Here is a 16,905-nt window from a genome sequence, read left to right on the forward strand (position 1 = left end):
AATGAATCTGACCAGAAACAGACATACAGTATTCATTGTTTAATTCTTCACTCTTTCAGGAAAGGTATGTCTTGCCTTTCTAATGCTAGTCTATCCTTCAGAGCTGCTGAGAGTTTAAATTCAAAATAAAATATTGTGTTGATATAAAAAGACAGATGTTTGTTATCTTTTATATTAACTCTATGGGACATCTCTTAATAGCATTCTGTGATTCTAAGGCTACATGGGCTGTAAATTTATGGAAGACCATTAGATAGCATCAAAACGTTAGCATTTTCTGTATCTCTTTGTTCCCATGTAAGGATGATCTGATTTTTTTGCACACAGACGAATGTTGCATGCATCCAACCAAGGGCATGCAGTTATCTAGCTTGACAGCTGCCAGACCCATACTGTATGCTGCTCTACTTTTTAAATTTTTAAAACTTTTTTTATTTATTTAAAATATTTATATGGTCACCCATGTCGTGGCACACAACTCTGGGTGGGTAACAACAGTGATAAAAACACAAACAATTAAAACAAGGCAAGATAAGCCAAGAATATCTTAATTTTACAATAATTAAATTTTAAAATAATTTTGCAGTGGAAAGCCTCTAGAGCAGTGTTTCTCAACCTTGGCAACTTTAACGTGTGGACTTCAACACCCAGAATCCCCTAGCCATAATTCTGGGAATTGAAGTCCACACATCTTAAAGTTGCCAAGTTTGAGAAATACTGCTCTAGAAGGTCTTTGTTTCCAAGAATGCCCTTGGATGCTGCCTAGGCCTCATAGGCATTCTGAGCAAATAAAAATGATGCAACCAAATGTTTTCTTTGTAAACATTAAGATCTACCGAATACATAGGTAGCTGGTTGATAGTCAGTACCCTGAGGTTTATTTTTTAACTTGTTCATTTTTAAAATTGGTGTTTCATGACACACCATATCCATTTTGACAGCTAATTTATGAATGTCAGCCATGTTACTGAGTATCAGTGACATCATATCCCTAAAAAATTGGGGGAGTGGGCTGTTCTAAGATGTTGAATTAAAATGCATATATGATGCAATATATTATGGAAACTAAGCATCAGAGAAGATACTCACAAATGGACCAAATGGACCAATAAACAATGTCACAATAAAGGAAGAAGAAATTGAAGTTGTCAACGACTTCATTCTACTCGGACCAACGATCAATGCCAAGGGAAGTAGTAACCAAGAAATCAAACGACGTATCGCGCTGGGAAAATCTGCCATCAAAGACCTATCTCAAGTTTTCAGAAGGCAAGAGGTCAGTTTAAAAACAAAGGTGCATCTGACTCACACCATGGTCTTCTCAATTGCCACATATGCCTGTGAACGTTGGACATTAAAAAAGGAAGATAGAAGAATTGATGCATTCAAATTGTGGTGTTGGCGAAGATTATTGAAAATACCATGGACTGCCAGAAGAACAAACAGATCAGTTTTAGAAGAAATACAACCAGAATGTTCCCTAGAGGCAAAGATAACTAGGCTCAGACTGTCATACTTTGGGCACATCATCAGGAAAGACTGATCGCTTGAAAAGGACATCATGTTTGGTAAAGTTGAGGGCCAGCGGAAAAGGGGAAGACCTTCAATGCAATGGATTGATACAATTACCGCAACAATGGATGCAAACATTGGGACAGTCAGGCATATGGTGCAAGACTGAACAGCATTTCGTTCTGTTATACATAGGGTCGCCATGGGTCGTAAATGACTGGACGGCAATTAACAACAACAACAACAAGCATCAGTCAATACAATCTGAGGACATTGTTTTAACTACAAATTCAGTTGTTCAACCAAATGCCCTTTCCTTGAGCCTTATTATCTAACACTGAGCAATAAAGCTGTTCAGGCCTCAGCTTTCCATGCTTACCATCTACCTCTTCCCTGACATCACTAGTGCAACAAGGAAGTGGTAGGGGCTGTTTGTTACTACTATACTGGAAAGGTGAGTTGTATCGTTCTCAGTCAGACCTGAATAGGGCTTAGTTCTGAATAGTGACTTACACTGGAGACATTTTTACTGTACTGTATTTTATATTTTTATATTTATGACTGAGGCTGGCTCTATACAATAGACCAGTGTTTTTCAACCTTGGCAACTTTAAGATGTGTGGACTTCAACTCCCAGAATTCCCCAGCCAGCATGCTGGAAGTTGAAGTCCACATATCTTAAAGTTGCCAAGGTTGAAAAACAATAGACTAAGACAGTCTAAAGTATCATATTAAGCCAATGAACTATATTATGGCTTAATATGATATGTTATCTAAGCTATGGGTTATGACAGAAGCTTTCATAGACAAAAATGTAGTTTATCAGATAACTAAAAATACCATGATCCATTTGTTAGCTTTTAAGTTGCAACAGGACTCTGTTGCTTTTTTCAGAGGAAAGAATTTGAAGTTCCCTATCCAGTAAACGTTTCTCAACATGCAGAACAATCCTAAGTCTGTTTACATGTAAGTATATTAGAGAATTTAATGCAACACATTTCATTATACTTCCGCTGTCCCCTAATTTGTCTGAGATGGGCAGCAACAGAAATTGAATTAATCAATCAATTAATTAATTAATTAAATAAATAAATTTTCTCCCTGCCCAGATCTGATAATTCCTTCATTTAATTATTACTCCTTTTAAAGAGGTTAAAGCAGCATTTTAATCTTGCAATCATGCAGCAGTGAGTAAATTAGGCTGGGAGGTAGGTGGGTTCATTACTGCAGTAAAGTTTGTTTTAACTATGTTTTGGGGAATAAGATTCCTTTGTGATTACAGATTCATGCATAATGTAAAATGATAAACAATGGTTTGCAAACCAAAATGGGTTTATAGATCATTCTAAGCCATAATTGTGGTTTCTTTGATTTGTCTGCTATAAAGCTTTGTAAGTCAGGATTTCATAGTTGGAATTCCAAGTCACCATCAAGCTTAACATTCTGACCCATTATTTTCCAATGTTATGCTCTCCGTAAGTTCTTCACTGTGATTCCCACAATCCTGGGCATTACTCATATTGGCTGGGCTGATGGGAGCTGCAGTCCAGAACAACTTGACAGATTCATATTAAAACTGATGTAGCTGATAACCCAAGCTGGCTCTGACACAAATACTTTTTTAACCAGATGGCTATTCATAGGCAGGGCTATGATACCATGTTTGTTAATATGTTTTCTACTACAGATTAAGGTGGTAACTAACTACTATGGTAACTAATCATTTTGGCCGGGTGAAGAGGTTGAATTTAATTGTCCCCTTTTCACGTGTTAATGGTTGCATTGCCTAAGGGAGGAACTTGCCTGAACTTGTTTTAGTTTCAGTTTCCCTTCTGTGTAGGCTTGCAGAGAATATGCAGCTGAGAGAAATCTCTCCTCTCAGCAAACAGCCTTTAAATATGTTTGTTTTCTGTAAATAAAATTATTTTTATAGAAATGCCTGGTGTGTGACTTTTCTGATCTCTCCTGGGCCAAATGCTTTCTAGCACTCTGCCAACAATGTTTCTGGATTTTTTTCAATGGACTTTTAGATTCTTTTTTTCCTGCTCTTTTTTACTATTAAGTCATTTTTTGAAAATTATTTCAAGTTACTGACTTACATTTTAAGTTAATACTGTTTAAGTCATTACTGTCTGCATGCAGTTTTATTTATTTATTTAGAATATTTATATGGCTGCCCATCTCAAATAACCTTATGGGTTACAAACAATACACAGAAAAAAACATATTATAAAACCAATATAAAACAACACAAAAATACTACTCAGAATATTCATAATACAGTAACTGAGGTGCCTCATGACCAACTTGCCACACCAAAAACACATATATCAGACTCCACTAACAATTTGGTTCTAACACTTGAAGAAGCCACTTCTTCACAGTGTTCTGGAAGACCAAATAAGGTCAGGGCCATCAAGATCAGTTTTGAGTTATCCTGCTCATTAAGAGACAGATGGTTTTAAACCTGAAATAAATAAAAATTGTACGTACCTATTACTGTATTTAATAGCCATTCAATGCCAAAAAAGAAGGTATTTTATTTTATTTTATACTCATCACAAAAATCTAGTTTGTATCCATCCATTAAAATTGCAGCTGATGTAGCATTCAGGGTGGCAAGCATTTTAAATCTGCTGTCCATTATGTTAAACATATCAAATATAGAAATATAGGGAAGCTTAAGTTTATCCTTAATCCTTATATTCTGAATTCTTACTTGATTCTGAAACTTGGCATATCAGAGGAATCCAAGCTGGTTCCTGTCTTATAAATGTTGCTTTAGGTTTATATCTCAGCATGTATGTCTTGGTTTATGGCAAGAGTATACAATTTTCAGGGGCTCAAGGGTCACCTCATGCTTTGTATAGCATGCACAATATGCTACACAACACCCTGAAAGTGGGCCCAGCAGGACCTGTTTTTAAGAAGATTTTAAGTGATAAAATGATAAAATTATGTACCGTTGCTATATGACTCCAGAAAAATTGTCTAGAATGTATAAAGTTACTTCAAATTTATGCTGGAAATGTGGACAACATAAAGGGTAATTTTATCATGCCTGGTGGACTTGTAAAAATGCCAGAAATTTCTGGGTTCAAATACATATAATGATACAAAGAATTTTAAAAATCAACATTCAATTGAAATCAGAACTTTTTTGCTGGAATTAATGGACTGTCAATTAGAAAAGAGCCATGGAAGATTATTTTTATATATGATTACTGCTGTGAGACTATTATATGTGCAAAAAATGGAAAGACTCTGAAATACCCACAACAGAGGAATGGTTGGTAAACATGACAGAGCTAGCAAAGATGACAAAATTAACTTGTTTGATTAGAGAAAAATCAACAACTACATTTATCAATGACTGGAAAACCCTTATGGACTTTTTGCTGAAAAAAGAGAAAAATGAACTTGCAATTTAAGAGCTACCCTTTCTAAGAAGGAAATTATGATGTAACTTTAGAGAGAGAAGGCAAAATATAAATGTATTTATAACTGTTGTCAAGACCAGAAGCCGCTTCTTTGTAATCTTTCCTTTCCTTTCCTTTCCCTTTTTTATCTTTCTCTTTGTTCTCTTTATTTTCTTTTATGGTTTTTACTTTGTTAAAAAGTCTTCTATAAAAATTATATTAAAAATCATTTCATCTTTGTCATCACTGTGAAAGGCATAGATTTTTTTTCTGGTTAAGGTTAAGAAGTGTTCTTGGAACCTATGCTTTTTTTTTAAAGGACAAACTTTTAATAAAGTCAATTCCACCAAGCATTAACAGATCAAGTCCACTTTGTTCAGTTGCACAGTTTGGCCTTGGAGCTTGGCCTAAGAGGCTGTATCTGGAGATCTGTGTGCAAAAGCTTGCTGGAAAACAAAAAGCTTGGGAACGGATGGTGTGGGGCTTTTACCAATTGATATCCCAGAAGATCTCACTGCTTTAACACTGCTTTCTGCTTTGTTTTTAATGGGAGGGAGCCTTGTTTCACCTTTAGTCTGATATAGATTAGGACAACATTTCTCAACCTTGGCAACTTTAAGATGTGTGGACTTCAACTCCCAGAATTCCCCAGCCAGCCATGCTGGCTGGGGAATTCTAAGTGTTGAAATCCACACATCTTAAAGTTGCCAAGGTTGAGAAACACTGGATTAGGGTATGGAGTGACTTTGGATGCAGTGAATTCAAAACTTTGGCTACCATGACCCTGGAACAGCCCATTTTGGATTTTCTCCTAGCCCACATTGGCAAGAAAACTGTTGGCAGTAGCTTTACACTCTTGGAGTTAATTGGTGGAAAGAAACCTCTCCAGCATCCTGCGTCCCTGTGGCCGGTGATCTAAGAGTTAGAGCTGCTCTGTCACTGTACCTTTATTTACTGACTTAATCAGTAAATAAAAATCCATAGAAGGAATTTTGAAACTAGAACTGCTAGGTTTCTGTTTGTTTTTTCCCAGATTTTAGAAATAAAACAAGCTGAAGCATAAAAGAGGTGAGGGGAGAATAAACCTGATGCCACTGAAAATGTCAGAAGCTTATTTAAATCTACCAATGATCTATGGAATATTTTGCCTTTGTAACTTATCACTAGTCTAAAATCACACACTTTAAACTACCATGCTTCATATATGATACATGCACATGTGCATAAGAGAGAAAGAATACGACCAGAATAGACATTCACTCTGATTTTATAAATTAAGCTCACGTTTGTGGTTGATTTTGTGCAACAGAAAGCTTAAATGCATTTGTAAAATGGGTTCAGCTATAGGGTTTCAAAAGATAATTTAACTCACCTTAATGCCAGTGTTTTAAAGACGTTTATAGAAAAAGGAATTTCAAATAACCAATTTTGATACAAGCTCAAAGCAAGTTTGTTTTAGATAAGAAGAGTCAGGTGCCTAACTAAGCTTGCTAATATGAAACTGTATAATGGATAAAACCTAGGTTCTAGAAATCCATCATGCACAATGCTGCAATGGATTTTATTGGGACAACAATATTTGCATGTGCATAAGTGAAGATGTCTTCTACAGTGCTTGAACTAGACATCAATAGCTTTAGCATTATATAACGTAACAATTATTTCAGAGGGTTTTTTTTAGTTCTCTTAAAAAGTATGTTTTCTTAATATTGGCAATAGTAAAAAAAAATAGCAAGTATAAATGTAATTGTTAATTTTTAGGAATATATCTAAAGCAATTTAAACCTAAACAATAAAGAGATCCAAGGCTGCTATGGAGCAAAAGTAGCAAAAACAAACATTTTAAAAAGGGGAGTATTCCCACCTTTCTATCTTAAATATGAAAATCAAAATCCCTAGCAGATAGCATTAAATGTAAATCTGATTTTCAGAATCTTCTGTAATATTAGAAAATAGAAAAAATATTTCCAGGAACCTCAGTCAAGAGGGAGGATTTAAAGTGTACTTTAGAACTCCAGGCTTTCTGTACATTATATTTATTCTAAATGTGAAAGTCTGAGCTTGCTTCCTCTTGGGAATGGCTGTGGGTACCCCCAAACTCTAGCCCTAGATATTGTTGCAACCTATATTAGCTTTGTATCAAATGAGGAGATTTTAATAAGCCAATTGAGAGGAGAAGTTGCATTGGTTTGTTGTTGCTTTTTAAGTCAGGGAATACATATTAATTCAGTTCCTGGAGGGCATTTTTCTTGTCAAAACTAAACAAAACATAGAGATACGGTATGAGGACAAAGAGTGCTACTCATTTGGTCCATTCTTCCCAGGTTCAGGTAAAGATATAAATCAATTTAATACAAAACTAAAATAGAAAGAAAAAATAGTGACCAATAAGTTGTGCAGCAAGAGTAAAGAAGAGAAAGAATTGGAGAAAATATTTGAGCCAGTGTTATATTTAGTTAATATTTAATATCACAGAGAAATGGGCCTTGTCTCAGTGCAATATAGCTGAACTTCCACTGAAAGAGTAAATATAAAGAAATAGTTATAATTTAATTAGGATTAAAATCTGGAAAATAGGCAATTTCAAATCCGATTTAGTTCTTGCACTGAAATCCCAAGTTTTCCCTTTAAAAGACAAAAGGAAAAAGTACTAATTATTCCTTATAAATAGATAGCCTTTAAAGGCCCCTATTCATGCCTTCGTTTTGGGGGTATTGTGCATTTATTGCCTAAGTAATGTGATATTAAATGGAAAAAGAAAACAAAACAATAAAAGAAATAAGAAAATAGTGGATACACAGTGATTTTGAAAAAATGCCTTTATGGCCAAAAATTAAGTTAAAACGTTTGAACCTTTCCGCAAGTAAAACTTGTGGATTACTATACTAGCATTCATACAGCATTATTATATAATATTATGAACTGTTTTTGGAAATAAATGAACATTTCTTCAGAAGGACAATTAGCAATTGGATATTCTATTTTACTTTTTTTTTCAGCAAAAACCATTAGGACTTTTTCAGCTACATAAAAAAATATTCTGTAGACTTTTTATTTTCAAAATGCACTTCAGTGATAAAGGAGTTTTTTAAAAATGGAGGAAGGTGAAATCTGCATTATTTAAGCAAAAAGCTTGCATTGGTTGAATTGATGAACACATCTTCATATGGCCTTGCATAGATACATAGATTCAAAAGAGTCATTAAACTTTTTTTAAAAGAAGTTCTTCCAATATCTTTTCTATGGCAATTGGGTAGTTTCAATTCTTTTCCCCCTGGAAGTAGCATTCTTAATCCCTTTGAAGTCCTGATTTATTTAAACATGCATAGGTTTCCAGGACTGTATCTGATTACCTGGTAAATTTATTGTTATATCTCTTTCAATTTACAGAAGATATTGGAGATCATCATTTCAGGCTCGGTGATGGATAAAATGTAAGCAGATTACAGGTAAACTGTGTATTATTATTTAAATATTTTCTTGATTTAAAAAAATAATAGTTGTATGATAACTCTATAATGTTAAATTTGGTGCATTTAGGATGCTAAACTATGTAAATCTGTTTAATTTTTGTAAAACGTTTCAGCATTTTTCAAACTAGTTAAGGATGGTAAAACTGTTAAATATGCATCACAATTAAGTGAACAGTCTAGTATTAGGTAAAAACAGCTCAGCACTGTTCTCAAACTGTATTCATTTAAGTCAAATCTATTTCAGAATGCAAACGTAAAATACAAAGTGGAAGGTAGTTTTAGACTGTTTGTAGAAAAAGGAAGTATAAACAGTAATTCTTAACAGGTGAAGATGTGTTACAAATTTTTAAATAGACTACTTTAATAAGCAGCACTATCTGCCAGTTATATTCCCTGTGTAACCTTTAATGAAATGAATGTATGCAATGTCTCTTTCACAATTTTTATTCATTTCTGTTGGATCTGTGTATAAAAAATCCCCAGTGAGTTGAATAAAGATTATGTTTAAAAACAGATTAATTGAAAATTGGTTAAGATGTAATGATGATTTTGATTTGCTGTTTAATGGCAGTGCTATTTCATAAAAGCTAATTTCACAATACAGAAGGTACACAATTTAACTTATATAAAAGATGGCAGTATTACAAACTTAATATTGCTGAGTTATTTTATATTACAGATTGTTGTTTTGCCATACTAAACACTGTGGGATAAGAAATAGTTTAAGAGTAGAATATTTTGTTGCACCTGAGTAGCTCAGCTGATTATATAGGTTGTTTATTCCATTCTGATTATCTAGAAATATAAAATATTAAATTCTGATTACTAGAATTTGATGTTTATGGTATTGTAATAGGAAAATAAATCTTAAACAGAAGGCCATACATGTTCATATTGTTCCAAAATCTTTTAAAACCAAAATCAAGGCATTTTAAAAAAATGCACTGTTTATAAATAGTACAAAAATTATTATTTCAGGTCCTGTAAAATATACATATTCTAAAATATATTAGAAAGTGTAATTGATGCTTTCTGTTACCTTACTGAAGAAACAAAAAGAGTTCTAGCTGAAAATGAAGATTGTCAGGAAATCCTATTTACCTTATCAAAATATTCACTTTTCTTTTTAACTTCAATTTTTAAACCATTTTGACAATGAAATTGCTATACCTTAAAGCACATGACATGTTTCCTCCCCCTATTATTCACATGCAAAAATCATATGAAGTCTTATTTATGAAATTTTGGAAAAAATGTAATAGGAGTGTGCATCTGCGTTATGTGTTATTCTACCAGCCTTTAATTTTAAACTATTATATTAGTAAGAATAACATTAATTGAAATACTAATGTCAAGATATTTTAGTATGTGATTTTTAAAAACTGTAATTAATATTGATAGTATAAAATACGTGAGTAGGCTATCCATATGTTGGGACAAATATATATCCCGAGAGAGAGGTTTTATGGGTATATATTGAATATGATACAACTAAGCCACCTGTGTTCCCAGTTTATTTGCATGTCTTGTGTTCTGTGGTCCTTTTCATAGCTTCAACCCATGTATATTGTGATTCCTCTGTTTAAAAGTAAAAAGTAAAATCAAATGCTATACATCTCTAGCTGTTGAAAGGGTTTGTTTTAAAACAGAAATGCTGAAATCTTTGCTGTTGAAACTGGGTTGTTCTGTGGAAACATTTTGAGTAAAGTATAACCAAAGAACTACTACAGAAAAAAAATGTGATAAATAAGTGTACAGCTGTTATTTGACAAAAAATTCACATTGGTTTTGGAGATTATATTACCTATTAACAGTGTCACAAGACAAGGAATTTGGATTTTTTCTGAACTACATATTAGCTTGAAAAAACTGCTTTAAGATTGAAAACATAATGAAAATGTTTTATTAACTTTACTAAGATGCATGGCAGCACGTTATAGGCCAGCTTGAAGGAAGGAAGGAAATGGCCTATTCTGCTTTGCTTTCATGGCCTAAAATAAATGATAGAGGAAAAAGCAGTTATAAATTGACCATAAGTGACTATGTTTCACCCACTTGTATAAAATTAAATGTTGTACAAAGAATGCTTTGAGAAGTTTGAATTTGTTTTAGAAAGCATTGACCAATCACTTTTTATGGTAACTGTTAGGCAGCTAAAAGTCAAGAAAATCTCTAGCCATATAATGGTGAATATTGCAGCACAAATTATAATTAGAATGGCTGTTTGGGGGAAGGGCAGTGATATTTCTGGCTGTTTCTTCTAATATGCTAAATAAAAATCAGGGAGAAATATATTTTTCAAAAAATTAAATGCACATTATAGTTAAGATTGATAAGGCCTCTCTAAAGACGTGACCTATTCTGTTTCTTTTAAAATACATACCATTTCAGAGTTGCACTTGTTTTTAGCTTGTTGCTGTTTATAAAACTAGTTTGTTGGCTCTTCTAACTCCAAAGTCTTTGAAAAACAGTAGAAAAGCATACTAATATTTGGAATACATCTCTCTCTGTTTGTAAAGCAAAAAGATTATTGGTTTTTCTAAATCTTTATTTTTGCTATATTGGGGATAAATATATTTTGAACCTGAAAAGGAGAGTTGGCTATCTGAAAAACTGTAGGTTGATCAGGTTTTAATTAAAGAGTATGAATTCCATCCCTTTTCTCCAGGCTGCACAGTAGGATTACAGTGATTATGTACAAAAAACTCTCGAAACTTGCAGAAAAACAAGACAAACCAGATTAAACTGCTGATGACTGCATTTGAAGATCTATTATTAATTGTTGTTGTTATTAGTGAGGAATATTCTTTGGTTTAAATTCTCAGGGATTTCTTTGGAAGTTCTGTTCTCAGTGTGGGGGGTGGGTGCGGTGCGTGCGTGCACGCTTGATTCCAGCAGGTGAATGTCTTTAAGGTGTCTTCCCGTGCCAGCTGCTTGCACTCAGCTGAAAGGAGAAAGCAGATAAAATGGACTGTGGAGTTTGGTGGTGGAAAGTTCGCTGTGGGTAAAAAAAGGGTTAACAAGGGCGGTGAGCATGTGCAGTATGGGAGTTGTAGGCCGCCAGGATGCCGGGAGATGTCGTAAAATGCTCTTGCTTCTTGCTGCAATGGCTGCCCGCAGAAGGGACGTAGAACGTTTTTCTCTCTAGGAAAAGCACGTTTTTCACAAATTTAAGGGGAGCAGGGTCTGCATCACTGAAGCGATATAAGTCTCAGGATAGATTTCCATTAATTAAGTAGCAAACAGGGTTGGAAGAAAGAGAAGAATTGCTTTAGGCGGCTCTGCAAAATGTCATGAAAATGTCGTGATCCTGCCTGCTTTGCTGGCTGGAGGTCATGTTTGCTGGCTTGCGTGGTGTCGTTGACAGAGGCACTGTGTTTTTGTTTCGTTTTTAAGGTTTTTATCTTTATCTTGTATATTTATTTAAATTTTCGTGTTGGCTTTTTGCATTATTTACCGTTGGTGTATAAATATGTCGGTTAGTCGCGTTTCGGCGACAGGAGCTAATTAGCTGAGTAGAGTTATTAGCTTGTCTTCTGTATCTTTTCGTTGTGGGTCCATTGCGGTGGTTTGGGATGAAGCGTCTTGCTATTTTAGTTTTACAATTTCCCTTTGTTGGTAGACACGTATTGGAAATGGCTGGTTTCTTGAGATTGCTGCTTAAAATCTGTTCAGAAGTATTATAAGATTTTTGGATGGATAAGTCCTGCCAAGTCCCCTAAAAGTTACCATTTTAACTTAAAGCAGTTATAAATGTATTTGTTCTATATAGCAGTATATAATTGCATGAATTCATCTGCAAAGTATCCATTTATCTATAGACACATATTGTGTAATATTTCTGATATGGTAACATAAGGGAGGTTTAAATGTGCAGTTTAGTGCTTTCCTTGACATTTTGGCCAGCTCCAGTAAATATATATAAAGCCCAAGCCCAATACCTGTAACTATCTCTACAATTTAACAATAGAGAATCAAATCAGGCTCTAAATAAATTATGTCCCTGTATGGCTTCATAGGCTTGCTTCACACATTATGCTAATCCTGGATTTGGACAAGCCATGGTATTTTGATTTATACATAATGTTTTCCTACAATGTGAGGATTCACATTTGCACTAAGCCAGTCTTCACCAACCTGACACAGTCCAGATACGTGTACTACAACTTCTAGAATTTTTAGCAATGGCCACTTTGGCTGGAGAATCCTGGAAGTTGAAGGTCACACATCTGAAGGACACACAGTTTAGGAAGGCTGCACTAAGCCAAACAAGATGTGTGAACCCAGCCTTTGGGTTTTATTGGAGGACAATAAGGTGCAAAAATTCTTTGATAGCAGGATCTTTTTTGGTGTATTCTGAATGTGTATTGTCTGTAGCAATCGTTGGAGGCTGACTTACATTTAGGAAAGACATGATCAGCTATGCAGCACTGCACAAGATATGAATGATAAACACTTAAAGTGGATGGATCCACTTGAGATATGAAGCCCCAGAAACAAACTGGAAAAAGTTGGGAAGAAATACTTTTCTCCCTATTTTCCATCCAAGGCTTTTTTTTCCCCCTGAAGCATTGGATCTTTTTCTGTTGTTGTTGTTGTTTCATGTGATTCTTGAAATGTTTAAGATATGAAGGAAATTAGCCTTAACTTTGAAAATGCTCACACCAAATCAAGAATTAAATGAACATGTAAAAGGGTAGAGATTCTTGCTCAGTACAGGAAAACTGTTTTCAAATAAAAATTAGTAAAATGATTTTTTAAAAAAGGAACAGAAGAACTAGAAGCTGCTGATACAAATAATACTTCAGATTTATAAAATAAAACTGCCTAGACAATGTTTTATGTAGCAAAATAGCATTTTAATATGTATATTAAACTTAATCTGTTTAATATAGTGAAAGATGAAAGCTCGTTTGTTTGTTTGTTCTATTTTCATTATGAATTTTGCTTGCCTACTTCTTCCAAACAGTCAAAAATGAAGGATTCCACACCTTTTAGCTTCATTTGTAAGAAAAATTAAAACCATTTAAAAATAAATTGAATCAAGACTACTTTGTCAATTTTTACACTAGTTTTATATACAAAACATATTTCATTAAGTTATACATGACGCATTTTATTTTTTTATTTGTAAGATTTATACATTTCCTCACTCCAAAGGCTCCAGGCAGTGTACAAAATAAAATAATAAAGCACAAGTAGTAATAGAGTAAAGAATAAAACCACAACATCATAACAAAAGCAGTATCTCCATACTGGCATGGATCTTGCTCCAGCTGTTTTACCTTCAAGAGTCTTCCAGAAGACTAGATCTTATCCTGTCTCCAGAAGGCAATGGGAATGGGTCCATTCTTATCTGGGGGAGTAAGCTTTTATAAAGGAGTAGAGCTGCCACTGAGTGTGCCTGCCTCCATGCCTCCCCTCACTGTACTTCCTCATAAGAAGAGACCTTTAGTAGGCACTGTTTATTCACTTGGGTTGGGCTGACAAAATTTACATGGGATAGGTGATCTCTAAGATATACCAGTTGGAGCTTAGCAAAGGCCCTCCTGGTCACATCTGTATAAAGTAGGAAAATAGCTTTGTATCAGTAAGAGGAGTTAAAATTCTATTACATGTGTTTTAATTTTTCCCAACATTTCCAAGTTTATGAAAAATAAAAATGCTTCAAAATTTCCAGAAATTCAAGTTCTTTAATTCAAATGCATTCAAATAAGGCATCAAAGTGTGTCCAAGGATCCCTGGGGGTCGTCCAAGACCCTCTAGGGTTCTGCGAAATCAAAATTATTTTCCGGCTTATGTTGAAAAATAATACAATATTAAAACCCCTTCAAACAATTGTGAGAAGCAGTAGTACCAGCAAATGTGTCAATTTTAATTTTTAATATGGTAAGTATTGATAAATATAACCCATACGAAGAAAAGCTCTTTTGGGGTCCTCCATAATATTAAAAGTGGGGAGGTATCCTGAGAGAAAAAAAGTTTAAGAAACACTGCTCTAGAATATTCCAATTTGTTAACCTCCATTGTGTGGGACGCGGTGGCGCTGTGGGTTAAACTGCTGAGCTTGCTGATCGGAAGGTTGGCGGTTCAAATCCGCGTGACAGGGTGAGCTCCTGTTGCTAGTCCCAGCTCCTGCCAACCTAGCAGTTCGAAAACATGCCAATGTGAGTAGATTCATAGGTACCACTTCGATGGGCAGGTAACGGCATTCCGTGTAGTCATGCCGGCCACATGACCACGGAAGTGTCTATGGACAAACGCTGACTCTTTGGCTTTGAAACGGAGATGAGCACCACCCCCTAGAGTCGGACATGACTGGACTTAATGTCAAGGGAAACCCTACCCTCCATTGTAAAGCAAGTGGCTTTCTAGGCAAAGAGTTCCCCTCTTCTTCTCCCAGTTATTCCAGTGGGGACAATCAATCAAATTTGTAGATACAGAAAGAAGGCAGAATCTTCCGAGCAGAAACCAAACCCAGCATTTTGCTACTATAGATAACATGAACATATTTTTTTCGTTAATGTATTTCAGTAAATGTATTCATTTTGCTAGCCTTATATGCAATTTCAGTTGCTGACCAACTAGGAGTGGCTTACAATCCTACTGTATGTAAACAGGATTAAAATAATTAAAAATATAACTCAATCATTAGTATTGAGTCAACCTGTTGGCTTAAACACTTTGATTTTGCCGGCAAGAGTGGAGTAATAAAGAAAAGAGAATAAATGGCCAAAACAATACACTTGCTATTTGAAAAAAAGAACTGGGAACACAGAAGAAACAGTTACTACCTCGATTCCTCTTTTCCACATCAGATTTATATATCTCTATTTCAATCTATATCTATTGGGTTGGAGCCAAAGATCCACAGATGGAAAGTAAGTAGCTCTGGCGTTATGCAAACATTTATTCAAGAGTTTGCAAGGTAGCTCTGTAGCAATACTACCAGCAAAAGATTACCCAAACTCTTGTGCAACAGGACAATTTTAGATTTAACGTCATTTCTGTTTAAGATATTTAAATGCCTACTACTTCATTGCTTAATAAAATCTCCAGAACATCTAACATTAAATATCAGTAAAACAGATGTATGAAAATGAAAACAACCCCATAGCAATAAATTAAATAATGTTCTCATTCACATTTTATGATAAAGTGAGATTTTAATCATGGTTTACTGAAAAATCCATGATGTCTAATTAACACTTATTAGTACTGTAGATCAGAATGATACTTCACATTATACTGTCAACACCAAAGAACTCTTTTATGGTTTAGTTGTGCCTACCACGTCTGGGCTGTAAAAATCTGAGTGACCACTAGATGGCAGCAAAGAGATTTTTTAAAAAAGTCTTAACTGGTCATTTGCAGCCCAAGTTTGGTAGCCCTAGCTTATATGTGAAGCATTAGATAGAACAATTATAAAAGCTAATAGGCAAAAAAATTCAGATGAAACGCAACTTCACTGTTCTCCTAAAGAAGAAACTTAAATCTTGGGCAATGACCTTGTTCTTAATCTAGGGCCTAAAATTGCTTTCAGTAGCTTTAAAGTAGAAAAAATTGGATAAAGAAAGCCAATTTGTATAGCCAAATCATATGCACTTGTTGCAAAATAAAGCTCTATGTTTTTTCTAATCTTCATCACAGCTGTCATCCTATCCCATTCCCCTAGTTGGCCGACTTAGGAATCATAAAGCCATAGCATCTCTTGTCTTCTCAGGATTTAGTCTTTTTTCCTGGCACTAATCTAATTCATTGATACTTTCAGGTACAGTAGTGATGAATCTTTCTCAGATGGTGTGTAGCTTTACCTGTTTTTGAAGAAGAAAAAAAGATGAATTGAGTGTCATCATATTGATACACCCTAAATCTTTTGATAATCAATTTCACCTAGTTAAATAAGAAGGGAGGAACTAGATAGATCCTTATAAGAACTTACAGTGCGGTACCCAAAGGGACAAACAAAATATCTTTATGGCTACTTATTGAAACTGGTTCTTGAGAAAGGAATAATGTTGTGTAATGTTATGATTCCAGGTTTTAACTCACAGAGCTGTTGCAGAGGGTATTTTCCTCAAAACATCATGGAGTATTGACATGTTTTCCAGTGCAAAACAGATTCACTTCAGGTAATCATTGCATTATTTTTCAGGAGATTACATGCTTATCTTTTTTATGATCAACTCTTTCAAAGAAATAATCTTTCCAAGAACAGTATAACCTATTTTAATAAACCATTTGGAGTGAACAAGGGTATCCAGTACTCGCAAATAGATTTAATAGGTATTTACTGTCTGTCTACTAGATATTGCCATTATTACAGCTATGTTCTGTGTTATTTCCAGGAGATGTCCAGATGGAAATTTGATTGGTTGCATCCAAGGTTTGCTAAAGAGGGATCCATTAAATTGAAGTTTCACTGTATCAGTGTCAGACTGGCTGATCTATAGTTTCTGGGTTCTTGTTTTAGCTCTCTAGCCATCTGGGACTTCACCTGT

This window comes from Candoia aspera, chromosome 1, assembly GCF_035149785.1.
Source record: "Candoia aspera isolate rCanAsp1 chromosome 1, rCanAsp1.hap2, whole genome shotgun sequence".
NCBI classification, from domain to species: domain Eukaryota; kingdom Metazoa; phylum Chordata; class Lepidosauria; order Squamata; family Boidae; genus Candoia; species Candoia aspera.